The following is a 16,833-nucleotide window of genomic DNA, read 5'->3' as shown; positions in this document are numbered from 1 at the left end:
TCCTCATCATCACAGCTACCATTTACTGGGCACTTAGTATATGCCACATACCACGGGCAGGACTTTACCAACATTGTTTTGATAATTCCTTCTCACAGCCATACTGTGAGCATGGGTATTATTATTATACCCATTTTTATAGAAAAAGATGATGGGATTTTAGAGAGGTGAATTAACTTGCCCACGGTCTCGCAAATGGTTAAGTGGAGGAAGTGAGACTTGAGCCTAGGTCTTCACGTTCTAATAAATCCTAAATTCTTAAGCCCTGTGTATCCTGCCTCGAGTCCATGCCTTTGGATTTTTTCTTTTATCTCTTGGTCCCTTTGTTTCTTTGATCCCTGTTCTTGTCTGTACATGCTATTTTGACATAATCACAGAGAGAGAATGAAGAGTCTTGTTTTAGAAAAGCACGGGTCTGAGCAGTGGAGAAGGTACATGGAAATGGCCAGAGGCGTGAATTGGGTTGGCAGTTCTGCCAAACACAGTGCGATGACCATGCTGGAGATTGGCAGATCCTTAGGAATCACTCTCAGTCATGTACCCTGTATTTCCATCAGTCATCCAAGGCCTGTTGTCATCTTTCCATTCTCAGCCATGTTCTTGTCTTTCTTTGAAAGAAAAAAAAAATAATTTATATTCTGGAACGGTCCTAAAATTTTGTTACTCCCCTTCCTGGCCTGGACAAGCACTCAATAAATTGTGACTGTCATCTTTGATGGGTTTGCAGATGATTTACCAATCTTATGTTACAAGAGCCTACCTCTATTGGACCATATAAGAAGAAGCCACATAATGAGTTCTTGTAATTCTCAAGAGCTCCCATTGAAGATACTATCCATTATGCTATTCAATATTCCTTATTTAAAGTCCCGTTTAATTAATTTTTCTATTTAGTATCATGGACAATTTTCTTTCAGTAAAATTATGCTTTTCCCTTATCAAAAATGAGAATTATGTAAGCAATTATATTTTCCTTTATACCTTGCCTGTTGGGAAATAGGATTTATTTGATAGTTGAAAATAATAACCATTTTGACTTAAGATCATGGTAGGTTATTTTTACCCATTTCCTCCCTCCTCCTCCACTGACTTTAAATTTTAAATTGTATAATGTTTTATTATAGGTCACAGAACATCCTTCTTGCAAGTAGAGAAGATGTCAATTATAATTTTAACTTCACTTGGCCATAAGATAGCATGTCAGTGAGTGCTGAGTTGACATTTAGAGATACTGCTTGCCTCATCCTAGTTGGAAGTTCTTGTATATCATCTAAGAGTACGGTCCATCAGAGACACTGAGAGTACAGAGTCACTTCCTTTTTCACAATGACAACTCAAGGTGCCCTTGTTCTAAGCTCATCACATGTTGTGTACCAGTGATCTAGAAGATTTTTCTAGATCAGATTTGGTAAAATTCATAACCGCAGCAGATATCTCTTATTGCACACTTGCTTGCCAGACATCATACTGAGCATTTGCATGCGCCGTCATGTTCACTCCTCTAGCCTGTGAGGTATGTCTTATTGTGGGGCTGGGGAAACTGGGGGTCATGTAAAGTGACTTGCCAGGACACACAGTGAATAAGAGACTGAGCCAAGATTTAAACACAGATGTCTGTGACTGAGCACCTCCTCTTTCTACTTTGCCACAGTTACTTCTTGATGATGATGATGATGGTGGTGGTGGTGGTGCCAGGTACTATTCTAAGTGCTTGATACTTGGTTAATGCATCACAACATCCCATACCTATCCCTTACCTATGGGGAAACTGAGGCACAGAGAGGTTAAGTAACTTGCCATAGGTCACATACCTAGTACGTGGTGGAGGCAGGATTTGAATTTAGACAGTCTGCCTTTAAAGTCCACTTGCTCACTATGTTGTGCTCTCTTTTATCATATTGTTCTATAGATGCAGTGGATATATTGGATAGAAAAATTGGGATCTTGAGCCATGAAGCCTGGATCCTGGTCCTCATTCTGTCACAAGAGATATTGGGCAGGTCACCTCCCCTCTGTACTAGCCGGGATCTTGGTTAGAAGAACAGAACCACACTGGTTACTGTAACAGAGAGAGTTTAAGGAAGGGAAGCGTTTAAACAGGCGTGGGAGGCCTGCAGAGGCAAGAGGGACCCGGATGTAACACAGAGACAGAACTGCAGGAAGCAGCTACCACCCCCAGGGCTGAGGGAACAGAGGAGAGAAGCTTGGAGCAGGGGCTCCTGGAACTGCGGCTCAGCCTTCACAGGAGGGGCTGTCACTTGACCGGTGTGGCTATCTGGGGTCCTTGCAGGAGGGGCCTCTCAGAGCAGAGATTCAGACCTTGGAGAAGCCGGCCCTGCCAGGTGCTGCTCGCGCCTCTGAGGGGTGCGCTGAGGCTGGTTCTAGGAGTGGAGGGAAAATGAGAAACTAGAACCAAGTCCAGTGCCAGGGTGAAGAGCCATCGCTGGGGCCATGCTGCAGGAACGGCCTGCCTGCTGCCCTGCAGTCTCCCTCTGGTGCCCCCTGTTGGCAGGAACAAACAGGGAGCCAGCTGTCCCAGGAGCAATGTGATTCGCAGGTGGGCTGATTCCCAACCAGGCATCACTGCGCAGAGAATAGAAGGGGTGGTTCAGAGCTGAGTCACAAGAGCTTCATAACTGGTATACCCTCTTCTGCTGCCATTTCTTTGTTTGTAAGGCCTGAAATTGAACAGATGGTGGGCAGGGGTGAATGGTGCTCCATATACCCCTCTCCTAGGCTTCTATCGCAGCAAAGAGAGGCAGCTTATCAAGTTTCATCCTCTACTCCTCCCCTCTCTCCATTTGGTGGTGAGTGTCTGAGGCCTAATGTTTCCTCCCTGTCCCCGCACCCGTACTTGCCTAGTGCCAAGAACAGTTCTCGGTGGAGGTCGCTCATTATGTGCTCAAATTATATAATTATCAGATTCTGGACATGTATGTAAGTCACCAAGTATTTAATGACCACAGAGGGTGTATCCAGCCCTGGGCCAGGGACAGTGGGGGAGCAGGACATGCCTGAGGCATGGCCTGCCTGTGAATAAACTGACAATCTTGTTATGGGGTGAGATGAACCCAACAAGTGGAGAGCAGTTTCGTACTTATATGATGAAATGGCTCAGATTTGGGTGGGTTCAGGTAGAGTTTGAGTTCAGGGAAGGGAGAGTGATCACATCACCTGGAATAGAAAATTTTTGAGAGGAGGTTGTTTCTTATTAACCTCCAACATACTGGCTTGGAGATGCAAATTTCTCCAAAACTGTGTGTGCTTGGAAAAGCGATTTATTCTGTCACCTCTAGAGGCTTCCAATGTTGTACTCTTCCTCGGCATTATCATCCCATCACAAGCTCAGTAATGTGCAACGTCCTACCTTTTAAAGAATGAATTTGGAGATATCAAGAGGACATCCAGCAGTTACTTATTTGTGGCTGCAGAAAATGTGCGACAGAGACACACATCCTTGCAGGCCTCCGCCAAAGGAGTGACCAGAGCAGACCTTTTGCTAGAAGGCCCCACTGAGCTCCTTGTCCAGGCCTGGGCCAGAGTGTAACCTTGCTACTCTTGCCCCAGGGAGAGCTGCTGCTGTCTCTGACAGCCGGGACATTGTTCCCTGGCCTCAAGGAAGGCTTCAGGGAATCACTTAATGACGCAGCATTTGATCTTTAAGGTCTGCAGAGAAAGATAAGGTGGCCCAGAGGAAATGGTAGCACTCCTCTGGAGGCACCTGCCTACGTCAGCAAGAAGCAAGACATGGAAACACTAGATTAAACAACTCCAGTGCTGGATGCCTTTGAGATGATCACAGCATCGATACCACGTTCCTTGGTGAGAATACTGACTCCTGCAGGAATGACGCCGTGCTCTTTACAGAGGGCCCTCAGGCTCAGTCCCATGTCCTTAAAAATCAAAGTACAGTTACATAAAGTAAAGGTCATGAACCTGAAGTGTACAGCTTGATGAATTTTTTACATGTGACCAGATAAGACCATAGACTATTTCTAGGCCCCTGGAAGACTTGTCTGTGCCCCCTCCAGGAAGCTCTCTTCACCTTCCCATTCTGCCCATAGCTCAGTTTTGTCTGGTTTTGAACTTTATATAAATGGAATTGTAGGAAAAAAATACTCATCTATGTCTGGATCTTTTGCTCAATATTGTACAATTCCATTTTTTACTAATGGAAAAACTAGAAACAAGCTCAGAGGAGTGTCATAGCTTGAACAAGGTTACACACCTGCAGTCTCACACTACTTCCCATTACACAGCTCATTTGTTTTAATCCATACATCCATTTATTCACGTGTGCATCTGTCCATCCATGCATCCAAACCTACACGGAACGCTGGCTTTGTGTCAGAAATGATTCTAGTAAATCATCCCTTCCCTCAGAGAGCTCCCAGTGTAACGGGAGAGAAAGACCTTAGGTGGATAATCACACAGGACATGGGAGGGCACAGAACTCTGTACAGGAGGCTGTTTATCTGTGGGGATACCTAGAGGAGTCTAGGACTGGAGGTGTCAGGGAGGAAGAGATGACATTAGGACAGAATTGCATTCTTGCACATTCTTGTTTTTTCTTGCCAACAGGGCTATATACTTTCAGACAACAGGTAGGATTTAGGGTCATCTTCTATGTATATCCTGTGGCATCTTGTGGTCATAGAACTAGCAGGAAATTGTTTCTGAATTCATGGTCTACAACCTCCAAACATTAAAAGATGTCTTCTCTAAGAGCATGAGTAATACACCTAGAACTTTCTAACTAGGCAGAGGGCAGATGGTGACAGGTTATCATCTTGATTGATTTGATTAGACACCTAGGAAGGCTATAAAGATCTATGACAGTTAATGTCAGTTTCAGCAGCGTTCCTGGTGTGGAATCCTCTAGCTAGGGAAAACATAGGGCCCTGTGTGAGTTTCTGAAAATTGTGTCCATCAACTTCCTTCTCTAGGTAGGTGGAAACTTTTTCAAGATCTTCCCATCCTTCTAGGACAGAAGAACACACATTGTGGCAGAAAGATCTTAAGGTGACCCCTGATGCGTATTACTGCTTTATAACCCCCCTGTATAATCCAATCCCTGGAGCATGGCAGAAACCATGACTTGCTTCTAACTGATAGAATATAGCAAAGGTGATGGATGTTGCTCCCGTGACTCTTCGCAGACTGGAGAGAAGGTCTCTTGTTGGCCTTGAAAAAGCAGCCACCCGTGAGAGGGTCTGGGAAGAGGGCCACATGCCAGGGAGCTGTGGGTGGCCTCTAGGACCCGAGTGGCCTCCGGCCAGTAGCCAGTAAGAAGTGGGGCCTTAAGTCCTACAGCTGCCAGGATATGAATTCTGCCAGCAGCCCAATGGGCTTGGATTCTTCCCAGTCAAGCCTCCAGATGAGCACACAGCCCATGTGACACTTTGATTGCATTCTTGTGACACTGTGTAGAGGACCTAGCTTAACCATGTCTAGACTCCGAACCTGCAGAAATTCATGATTTCATAAGTATGTGTTATTTTAAGCTGATACTTTTATGCTGATTTGTTACATAGCAACAGATAACTAATGCATGAAGTTATCTGTAAACATTGATTGTGTCAGAACAACCCCTGTGTGACACTTGGCTGTACAGAGACTGAGTCCTATGTACCATATGGAGGATGTAGAATAACAGCCAATGAATTATTTTCATGATTGCTATTTAGCATTTTACTTTCACACTATTGTGGGTTCTGACTTATCTAAGAGGTAAACAAAAGCACTGCATTGTTCAGGACTTAAGTTTAGTTACTCTAAGACAAACCCTAAATCAGCCCCTTTTCTAATATTTGTAGAGCCCAGGGTAAGAATACAAATGGATGAAATACCATATCTAAAGCATGAAAAGTTATAAATCACAATTATACATGACAAAATATGTATAAATGATATCATTGACCAATATTGACAAAAATTGGCAAAATATTAAAGATAATGGAATTTAAATCATTATGCATGTTGGGTATTCTGCTGATGGACAATGTTTGGATAGAGTAATAAAATATACAAATAAGTCATAAGTTATATATTCCATAATATATATTTTCTCACCTTCATTTCAGAATAATGACTAGTTATGTTGTTTAACATAACCCGTGTTCAATTGACGGTAAAGATCTGAGAGACTAAAAAATTGAATATGTGCCAAATTTGAATATATTGCCATCAAAATGTAAATTTAAAGTAATGAATCAAAAAATTAAAACTTAATGTTTTCCAAAAGGTTTTTCTAAAATATTCAAAATATTTAAAATTAAAAATCAAAACATGAATAATGTCAAATTTTAAGTGAAAATTATTGAAATAAAGCTGAAATTGTGATTTAAGTTCCTATTTAATTGAATCTTTTAAAATATTTACGAAAATAAAACTATTTATAATTCTAGCTTTTAAAGTCCATGTAGTTGCCAATGTAAAGAATCAGTTTCAGATGTCACACATATTACCTCTAGACCTACCTCGACATGTATGTATTTCAAGGCTATGTGAATTGTTTAATATTGCAAACTGTCCCTTAGCTTCCATATGCAACTCTTGTGAATACCACACTGCTTCAGTTGTGCCGGTAGAACCAAGAATTAGAGGATAAAGAAAATGAGGATTCCACTCTTCTGGGAAACAGTACTTCCCCGTTATGGGAGCAGGTGTAGGGATGCTGTTGCGTTGCTGGTCTTTGAGAAGAAGGATTTGATGAGTCCATACCCAGGGTCTGGCACTGCTCAAACTCTCCCTGTGCTCTGAAGCTGCGTCTGTCCCTCGTGCTGGCAGCGGGACAATCCCCCATCTTTCACCACATTTGGACACAATAGCCCTTTGTTCTGAGGGCAAGAGATGTGGAGAAGCAGTTCCCTGGGGCCTGAATGATGTTAGTCACACAAGTGGATGTTCAGGTTACCACTTATTCATGCTGTGGCAGCGCCTAGCACTGGGTCCTGACTCAGTGGGGTGCCCAGGCATTGTTTAATAACTCTGTGTGTGTGTGTGTGTGTGTGTGTGTGTGTGTGTGAGAGAGAGAGAGAGAGAGAGGGAGATCCAGTGCTTTCTGATGAGTGTGGTCCAGTGCATATGCCCCTCTTGCATCTACATTGTGGGAGGATCTGCTGCCCCAAATATTAGTTGCTTAAACAATATAGAAGTTTATTTCCTTCTTGTGTAGTGCTACAGGATAAGCAGTCTACCACGGTGTGGCAGTTCAACAATCTCAGGGACCCAGGCTCCTTCTATCTTGTTGCTCCCCTTTCCCTAAGATGTTACCCTCATCTGCATGGCTCTGGATGGTTCCCACCGTGTCTGCAATTTAGCCAGAAGGAAGGAAAAAGGGTGAAAGGCAGGGCATGCCCCTCTTTTTAAGGGCCTGGCCTGAAGTTGCACACATCAATTCTACACACATCCCATTGGCCACAAACAGCTGAGAGAGAGTCTTCCATGGGAATCCTCATGTCCAACTGAAAATTATGTTTCTGTGGAAGAAGGGGAGAACATAATTTGGGTGACAACCAGTAATCTCTGCCACAGGTGTGTATTTTTTATATAAATTTGGAAGGGGGTATGATAATTAAGATGAAAGGATGCCAGGTTGCCCAAGTTGAGTCGTACTTTATCAAAACAAGACATATAGGAAAGAGCTTTGGATGATTTTAAGCACATTGCAGGCCAGATGCTACCTGGAATGTTAAGCTGAGGTTCTTAACTCAAGACACCTGGAGGAAAAAACGGAACTGGGTTCTTATCTACAAGCAGCCACAAACTATTAATAGTAAAGTGACTTTGAGCCAGTTACCTTACTATGCTTGGCCTCAGATCTCTTTTCTGTAAAATGAGGGCTTTGGCTAGACTACTGGTTTACAAACTCCAAGGAACCTTAGGATTACTCAGTGTTGCTTCAGGTACTAGGGGCTGGCTTTGAACTCGTCTTCCCTATGTGTTAGCCATGACAACTCCATTTTGATTGATTGTATGTCTTAAGGTTCTGCATAAGTCATCTTATGGAAAAAAGGAGGGTGTGTGAAAGTGGAGCTCCTACAGCTACAGAGAAAGTTTAAGATCACCTGGGCAGTGTGATACCTAGTGGAGGCAGCATGGTACAGAGTCCATAGTGCCTGGATTCAGTCCCAGCTCTGCAGGCTGAAGTCCTCAACCCTCTTGAGCTTAAGCTCTAAAATATTATTTCCTCATCCATAAAATATGGTCACTGTTATTTACCTTTCAGGATTGTCTTGAGGCTTAAATGAGGTAAAATATTTAAGAGGGCTTAACGCAGAGACATGTTTAATAAATGGCAATGGTTATTGTTATTATTGTTACCACCATTAACTTCCTCTCTAAGCTTCCAGCTTTTGGCTCTAAGGCCTTGTATTTCTGTGAATTATTGTGCAAAATGAAGGACCCTTTTAGGAGTGAATAATTATCGGTGGGTTTTTCTCTTTGCTCTTGGATTTTTGCAGGTTTTCTCAAAATGAGGCATGCTAGAATTAGCCCATGGTGGATAAAACAATTGGAACGTAAGCAAGATGGAAGTTTCTGTAATTTCAAAGGCATTATTGTAATAACTTTTTTTTTAAACAAAGGAAACACTTTTGATCTTTTAAATCAAGGGGGAAAATTATTCCATTTTAATGTTGCTCATGGCAGGAAAATAAAATGCAGAGTTTAAAGCGCTTTAAATACTTAAAGAGAAGGATAAGCCAGAAACCCCCAGGGTATTACGTTTTGTCAAACGTGACTTTTCCAGGGATTAAACCTGAAATTGATTTTAGACCCTTGCTCATTCCAGTTTGTTAAACCCTTGATAAACTCCAGTCTGTTCTACTCGGTCGCTCCATGTGAGAGGGCCACATTGCCACCTCTGTGCAGAGCCAGTGAAACCTTGCGCCGATCTGAACGATTCTAGAGCTGAGAAAACTTGAAGATTATTGATTACAACTCTCCTCGTGGGCCCATCAGATTCTATATCAAGAATCAGATGGAAGAAATGTGACAGACCTTCTGATCCTCTCACCCATCTGATAACTTGAAATCCTCTCCGGAACATTCCTGTTCTATCTTTACTCCAACTTGTAACCATAAGACCTTAAACCACCCCCATCCATCTTGTTTTCTATCTCTGTGACTATTCCTGTTTCTAGAATCCGAAAGTCTTAGCACTGAACCAATGCTCAAAGTTTATCCAATGCTAGAATCTTCTCCATATCATCCTTGACAGATTATCATTTCTCCTTCTTGAACACATCCCATGACAGGGAGCTCACTGCTTTATTAGGAGTCAGCCACTCATTTGGAGGAGAGCTCCAACTTATTTGAAAACTTTCTTCTTTTGCCCCCAAACTTGCTTTTCTGATACATATGCGTCTCATATATACGTATATACTTAAGCCTTTTTTTGCCCTCTGGATCAAGCCTATATAAATCTGATTCCTCTTCCACAGGCGGCCTTGCAGATATTTGAAGCTAACCCAGGCTCGGCTGCTGAGTTCTCTCATTCTCTCTAGTATCTCGTGGTGACCCTCACTTGCCCGGTCATCGAGACCTCTGGGCTTCCTTGGTTTCGTTGAAAATGTACTTGTTAAAGTCAGTTCACTCAAACTAGTTATCATACCCTGCACCTACTCTCATTCCTGTTTTTCCATTTCTCCCCATTTTGCTTTTAAAGCTATACATAATACCCCAAATAGTGGTTTGATAATAATGGGAAAATAAAAGGAGGAATATATACAGGCTTTCAGGTTCTATTTCTCATCATACATTTCTGTATCAAGATGGCTGTCAGAAAATAGTTCTGCTATACCAATTTAGAAATAAATCTGGGGTCCTCTAAGACCTTCAGGCCTTTTCCAGTGACTTTTTCAGATAAGACTGGGGGTAAATGCTGCATCTTTTGTCTTTACTAAATTTCCCTTGACTTTGAGGATGTTTGTGTTTTTTCATTATCTCTAAAATGTATCAAGGTAATGTTTAAATCTATTTCTATCTTTAGAAGTGTTAGAGACCACAAGCAATTAGGCACCATCTGCAAACCTAAGGAGAAAGCATTGGCTCCATTGGTAGGAGCGTGCTCGTCACAGCAGAGTGGGAAAGGTGTTTGAAGGGAAGGATCAGGACAAGTAAGACCATCGCAAACATAGAGGGAAAATGCAAAGACTGTGCCCTACAGAATACTGTCTGCGAGTCAGTGTGGTGCACGCTCAACCCTGCAAGACTCAGGCCCCTGGCCTGGTAACTGCCCTTCTAGAGCATGCTTTCTATGACCCAAGTTGGTTCAAGTCATTATGTGTTACTTATGCAAGAAGGTGCATGTAAACTGAGAAGTGGTAAAATGTATCATTTTAATTAGGCCATCTCCCTGCAAAAAATAAAAAAAGAAAGAACCATTTCAAGGATCTTTTGTGAAGACTCAGATTTCTATAAACCTGGATTAACATGACCCAGCCAGAGATTCCTAGCTTAAGGAATATGAAGCCCTGATACTGTATACTAACTAGTCTGCAACCATGATACCCTTCATCAGAAAAAGGAATAAGTGATCGGCCATGATTTGTTTTCCTGTGAGTCGTATAATGGTTACCTGGCACATCAAAATTCAGTTTAAATTAAACTGGACCCAGAGTCCTTGACTTACCCAATGAGACAAGCAAATCTCAGTGATCAATGATTTTGGCCCCTTTCTTCTTGTGTCTTTTCAGTAAGCCTCCCTTTCCCAATTCAGTGAGCACACTCATGCTCCTTGGAAACCCACTCATAATGCTGAACCTCCTTTTAGGTGTTATTTTTAACCATTTTGTTCTTTTACCAAAGTTAAGCCCAATTGACCGATGTTTCTGTCCTTTTTTCTTCAGTCCTTTCTCTTTGTGCTGCTGGTGAGAGCGAAGGATCAACCTCAGGCCAGTCCACGGGGAGGTTGGCATGAGTAGGGACGCTGGCTGTGTTGCAGAGCTGCCAGCCATGAAACAGAAATAGGATATTGGCTCTCCAAGGAAATGCAGGCTGTGCAAGTTCTTTATTTGGGTTGGCAACAATAGGCATGCACTTCACTTTTGCTGAGGCCTGATCACTTGCTGAATATTTATTTGTCCTGGAGATTATTTAGCTATCCTCAGGAATCCAGGCTCTCCATCCAACTTTTCTCCTTTGGCACGGATTCCCAGTGGGGAATATGACAGATGCCCTCTCCCTTCAGAAGGGGCTGTGATGACCATTGAGTTGGAAGTGTTATAGTAGGAAAACAAAATGGGACTCCACAGGACCCCATGACTTGCTAAGATAACAGCAGAGCTGAGACTAGAATTTGGACCTTCTGACTCCAAATCCAGTGTTCTTTGCTGTCAGCCAGAATCTCTCAAACTTCCGGGAGCATATCATTACCTGAGGAACTTATGTAATAAAATGCAGATTTTTAGGCCCTCTCATTAGAAATTCTGACGTGGGATCTGCCTGTTTACATGCATCTCCATGTGGCCATGATCTGAGACACCATCTGCATGTGCAAGATCGCTCTGGCTTGTCAACATTTACTTTCTGCCTGTATTCACCCAGGGAGGGAAGTGGTGCCACACAGTTAAATATGAAGATCTTCACATACTCTTACTCATATTTAAAAATTACAGCACAAAGAACATTATAGCAACAGTAACATCCTTACAGAAAGAAAAATACCCCACCGTGGCCCAGCCCCCTCATGAAACCACAAACCATCTATCTACTTTCTCTTCTATCTTTGGAGAGCTTCTCCATGTATTTAGGTAACTATCAACCTAGTAATTATTTTATCTTATTTTTACTTTTTTTGAGCCAAGTAGCTAGCCTCTTGATTATTTGACTTGCTAAGAAACAGGGCCCTTGAATGCTATTAAAGAGAAAAAAGAATATTTAATTTTAGCAAGCGTTTGCTACATTAGTGAGCACTGAACGATCACTCGTTTAATCACGTCAGCCTTATGCAGAAGGCCCTATTATCCCCATTTTCCAAATGAGGAAACCGAGGCTTAGAAAGGATAGGTAGCTTGTACCAAATTAGAAAGCTCTGACTGCAAAGCTGCTCTTCTTGTCTACACTGCCTTCCAGACAGCAGACAAAAGACAGAGATGCCTGACCTGCAGGTCCTCATCCCCATGAGGAAAGGAGACCTAAACAGGGAACAACTAGAGGATGAAAATAACAAGTGTATTTAAATACTAAAACGCGAGCTAAAGATACCTAGCGCTACAGGCAGTGAGAACAGGGAAATATATATGTGAGCTGGCAGCCTTGAATACAGGGAGAAAAATGGGATGCTTTCCTAATGGCAGAGGCTGCTGTTATAGGTTTGGGGACAGCAAAATGACCTAGTGACACGAGACCCAGTCACAGAGCCTCCCGGTCTGCCATGAGGCCATCAGTTTTGGCTGACTCCCCAAAGAGACCCTTTGCCAGAGACACTAAACATTTGACACTGGACTCTCTCTCCAGAGCTGTTAATCAGCACAGACAGGACTCCAAATGGTGGGAAAGGGGGTGACAAGTTGGAGAATCAAGCTTTTAATGACTAAGAGTGTAGGTGCTACTAGGAGCACAATTTTTCTCCAACATGAAATCTCCATTGTCACTGGAGAATTTGAGTTATTGTAAGTTTTTCTTATGATTTCCATGGAGTTTCTTCAGTCTCTCTCATCTCCAAGTATCCACGATACTTTGTACAGTTCACTTGGCACTTAGCAAATGCCATCATTTCATGTGCTACTCATGGCCATCAGCATCGTCCAGTGACATTTGCTACCATTGCATAGCACTGTGCTAGGAACAGAAGATACTGACAAGTCCCTGCCACTGGGTGTTTGCAGCCTGTCTGGGGAGACAGGAAACATCCATAATGCCAGTTAACAGCCCTTATAGTTCACTGCAATCTCAATGGACTTTGTTAAAAGGTGAAGCAGGATGTGGGCAAACAACTGAGAGGACAAATCGAAAGTGGGCCAGTCAGAGGAGGAGGGAGAGGCCCGGGGCCTGGGTCTGGCCTGGGGTGTGAAGGACTTGCTCTCTAGAGCAGGCAGGCAGGCCTTGAAAGGGGGTTTTGCAGGAAGGACAGGAGTTGTGCAAGAAGCAGCAGCAGGGTGCTTCCAGCAGGGCTGTCTCCGCGAGGGGCTCAGGGTCCCATCATGTCTCCCCTGGGGGTCCCCCGCCCTGGGCATCACACAGGCTGAGGGTTCCCTGGGAAGCAGACTTTGCGAGAAGACTGGGACAAGATTAGTTGTGAAGGGCATTTGTTAGGGAGTGCTCTTAGGGTCAAGGCTTGACAAAGAGGGAAGAGGAAAGCAGGATTGAGGGGCCCCCTGGGCTGGGATGCAGGAGCGGTGGTAGCCTCATCTGACACTCTGGGAACTTTTGCAGCTGAAAGGGTCCTTCAGAGCAGCCCAAGCTGGAGGCCCTTTGTTCTCTCCAGTCGGTTTGTCCTTGGCCGAGGGCTGCCCAGGGAGGGAGTGTGAGCCCTGGCCAGGCGGCTGTGCTCAGCCAAGGCCGTCCTCAGTGGGGTCTGATGCTGAGCACTGTCTGCCGGCAGCACCCCGAGCCGCTGGGGCAAGAGGGGGATGTGGGTGGCACATGCAGTGTCCGTCACGGAGGCTCTCACTTGGTGCACATTGGCTGAGAACAGCACCCTCCCTGATGGCACTGGGTCCCTGACTTGTAAGTCTGACACGGGCGGAATAGGTTTGGAATGGCAGCATTTGTTTAAATAATAATTTACCAGGCCGAAAATAGCTGTGTAGCAGCCACCACAAACTGCTAAGTGTATGGGTTTCAGACTTGAGAATACAAGCATTACTGGTAATGAGAGTGAATGCCCATGGTCCCAAGCCAATTAATGATTGTCGGGAGGAATTAGTGACCTGTATGGTCAGATAAATGGTATCATTTCAGATACTGTCCCCAAAAGAGTTTTCTTTTTCAGGGACAAAGCCCTTGGAGTAAGATAACCACCTCCTGGGTACACGTGTGGACACAACTGTTAGTTAATTCAGGAGACAGCTAAGGAAACAATGTAATTTATAGGCTGCCTCCTTTCCAGGAGCTGAAGTAGCTCTTCGGGTGTCATTTATCAGCCTTTAAGAGAGCTGTAGGAGTTCAGAAGCGGGTACTTATTCCATCTGTTATGCCCGAGGTGGGGGAAACCCCATGGAGTGAGGTTAATTCTCTGAAGTCTCAGCAGGGAGTGGCTAATCTGGAACCAGAACCCGGTCCAGTCCGGCCAGGTCTCAGTGCTTGAAGCACCAGGCTCCTTGGAGCCAGAGGGAGGCTGGATCTCAAAAGGATTATAAACATTGTGCAGCCGTGCTGATTTTTCTACACTCATTTAGACCCGTCCCAAATCAGCTTGTCCTCAGACTTTCCCGTCTGTGTAAATGGTACCATCAACACCCAGTCAGTCAAGCAAAAGAATTAGGAATTCCTTCCTGTCCCCAATCTTCACAGCAAATCCCCATTAGTCCCCCTTCCAGAATACATCTTGCATCTCTCCACACACCCCTCCACATCCCTCACCTTGAAGTCTAAGCCACCGCCACTGCCCTTCTTGTTCCTACTCTTGCCACCCCCCAATACATTCCTTGCACTTCAGGAATCAGCCAGAGGGAACTTGTGGACATGCAGATTAGATCACATTGCTCCCCTGCTGGGGACACTTGGCTTCCTTGTGCACTTTTTACCATGACATAAAGGCCCTACTCAATCTACCTGTTCAACCCTGTCCCCAACACTGCTCTCTGGCTTCAGCCCCACTAGTCTCTCCCCCGAATACATGGAGTACTTTCCTGCCCCGGGGCCTTTGCACTTGCTATGTTCTCTGCCTGGACTGCCCTTCCTCCAGCTGTCACATGGATGGGTGGCTCCTTCTTATTTTGCAGGTCTCAGCCACATTATATCTTTTCAGAGAGGCCTTCTAGTTGAAATAATCTCCTTCCCTGAGATATGCATCACCTGTCCCTATTGTGCCCTTTTGTTTATCTTTGTATACTTATCTTAGTGTTTGTCTTGTCTCACTGCAGTGTGAGTTCTATCAGGGGAAGGACCTCTGTACTAGTGTACTGCCCGTCTCCAGTGCTAACACGATGGTGGGGACAGAGGAGGCATGTGGTCAGCATTTGGTGAAAGAGTAAATTAATACATGAGTATATGGGCTGCGTGCCTGTTGGACAAAGGAAAGCAGAATACAAAAACACCAGCCAAATTATGATCTCCCAATTAGTTCCTAAAGATTTGTACATTCAGTTAATTTGCAAATATTTTATGTAAGTTTCTGCAAGAGTACACTGTTTAAGGAAATCAACACATGAGTAAATCCTAATGCTCTGTATGATGATGCTGTGCAGTTATGATGTAGCAGTGTCCTCATTAAAAGAATTTCTTTATAGTGTATCACTCACAAAGTAGTATTTACTGTAGGATCCTATTTTTCCTTTTAAAACATTTTATATATAAGCAGAAAAGGCTAGAAGGGTGTTACCAAAGTGTTAGCTGGGCTTATCCTGAGTGTTAGGGTTATTCTTTCTGTTTTGTTTTTCTTATCTTTATTACCTGATATTTATATGATGAATTTATAATTTTTTAAAAAGCAAAAAAATTTTTTTTTTCATTTTTCTTTTTAAATAACACCCATGGTAAATCCTTTTGTGGAATAAAGAATGATCATCATATTTCTCTTTTGCCTACATACAAATTTTTATGCTTTGGTTTATGTAATTTTTATAAATAAGTTCTGAGTCAGGAGTTTTGTGGAGGTGGTGGTGGTGGTGTCATTGGTGATAATATGGTTTGAAGACACGTCTCTGCTAAGACCCGCAGGTGCTCTTCCTGGAGGGCCCTGCCGGGTATGCTTTCCTGGTGCAGCCGCCTGGGAAGTTTTGGCCACCTCCAGGTCTTTAGAGAACTTGTGTGTTCAGAAAATGACACTGTAGAGCACCCAGTGGCGTGCTAAAGAGTGTTGTGTCAGCTGTAAGCTTTGCCAAAGCACAGAGCCTGGCCAGACATCCTGTCCCCTCCCGAAGCCTGTGGCACTGAGCTCCATTCTCATTCACTTTCTGGGGTCCCTGCAGGGAAGAATATATGCAAAGGAAACTCTCCTGGCTGACTTGCTCTTGCCCAGCACACCAGCATGGGGAGGCTGAAGCCCAGGCTGCCTGAAAACTCAGCCAGCTCTTTGCTTTCCTGAGTTGACTCAGGGCACAGGGGAAGGCGCCGGAGAGGGTTCAAGGCACAGCAGCCAGGGCTGGCCCTGGAAAATGCACGGTCTGCATCAGGCATAGCTGGCCTCCGTTACCCCGGGAGACCGAGCCCTAGTGACCAGAACGTTGGGACAGCAAAAGTGCAGGACATGGAATGTGGCGAGGTTTTTCTCCTTCCTCACTGCCCTTGCATTCCATCTTCCTGCTTTCCTGGGCTTGCAGCTTCATTCTTTGAGAGCCCCTTTCTAGCTGCTCCTCCCAAAGGCCCACAGGAGTCAAGAACCAGCATTCTGTGAACAAATGTGTATCGGGGCTCTTAGCACGTGCAAGGGCTTTGGCGCAGACTGCAGAGGCGGCCAAGGCCTAGAAGACACAGTCCCTTCCTTCTGGGGCTTCCGGTTGAATTAGAGAGAGAAGACGTGTGCTTACGGGCAAGACAAAGTATGAAGTGTGACACCGGAGCAGACACGAGGCAGTAAGTGGCGTATCAAAAGCCAGGCTGAGTCCGGGACTGGTGAGGTCTGAAGCTTATGCAACTTTCTGGCAGGGGAGGGCTCTTAACAAGAAGAGATACAAGATAGTTAGAGCCCCTCCCAGGACTCTGGAAGGTCACTAGTTTCCTGAT

The sequence above is a fragment of the Eulemur rufifrons genome, chromosome 5, assembly GCF_041146395.1.
Source record: "Eulemur rufifrons isolate Redbay chromosome 5, OSU_ERuf_1, whole genome shotgun sequence".
NCBI classification, from domain to species: Eukaryota; Metazoa; Chordata; class Mammalia; order Primates; family Lemuridae; genus Eulemur; species Eulemur rufifrons.
This window is presented reverse-complemented; position numbering follows the sequence as displayed.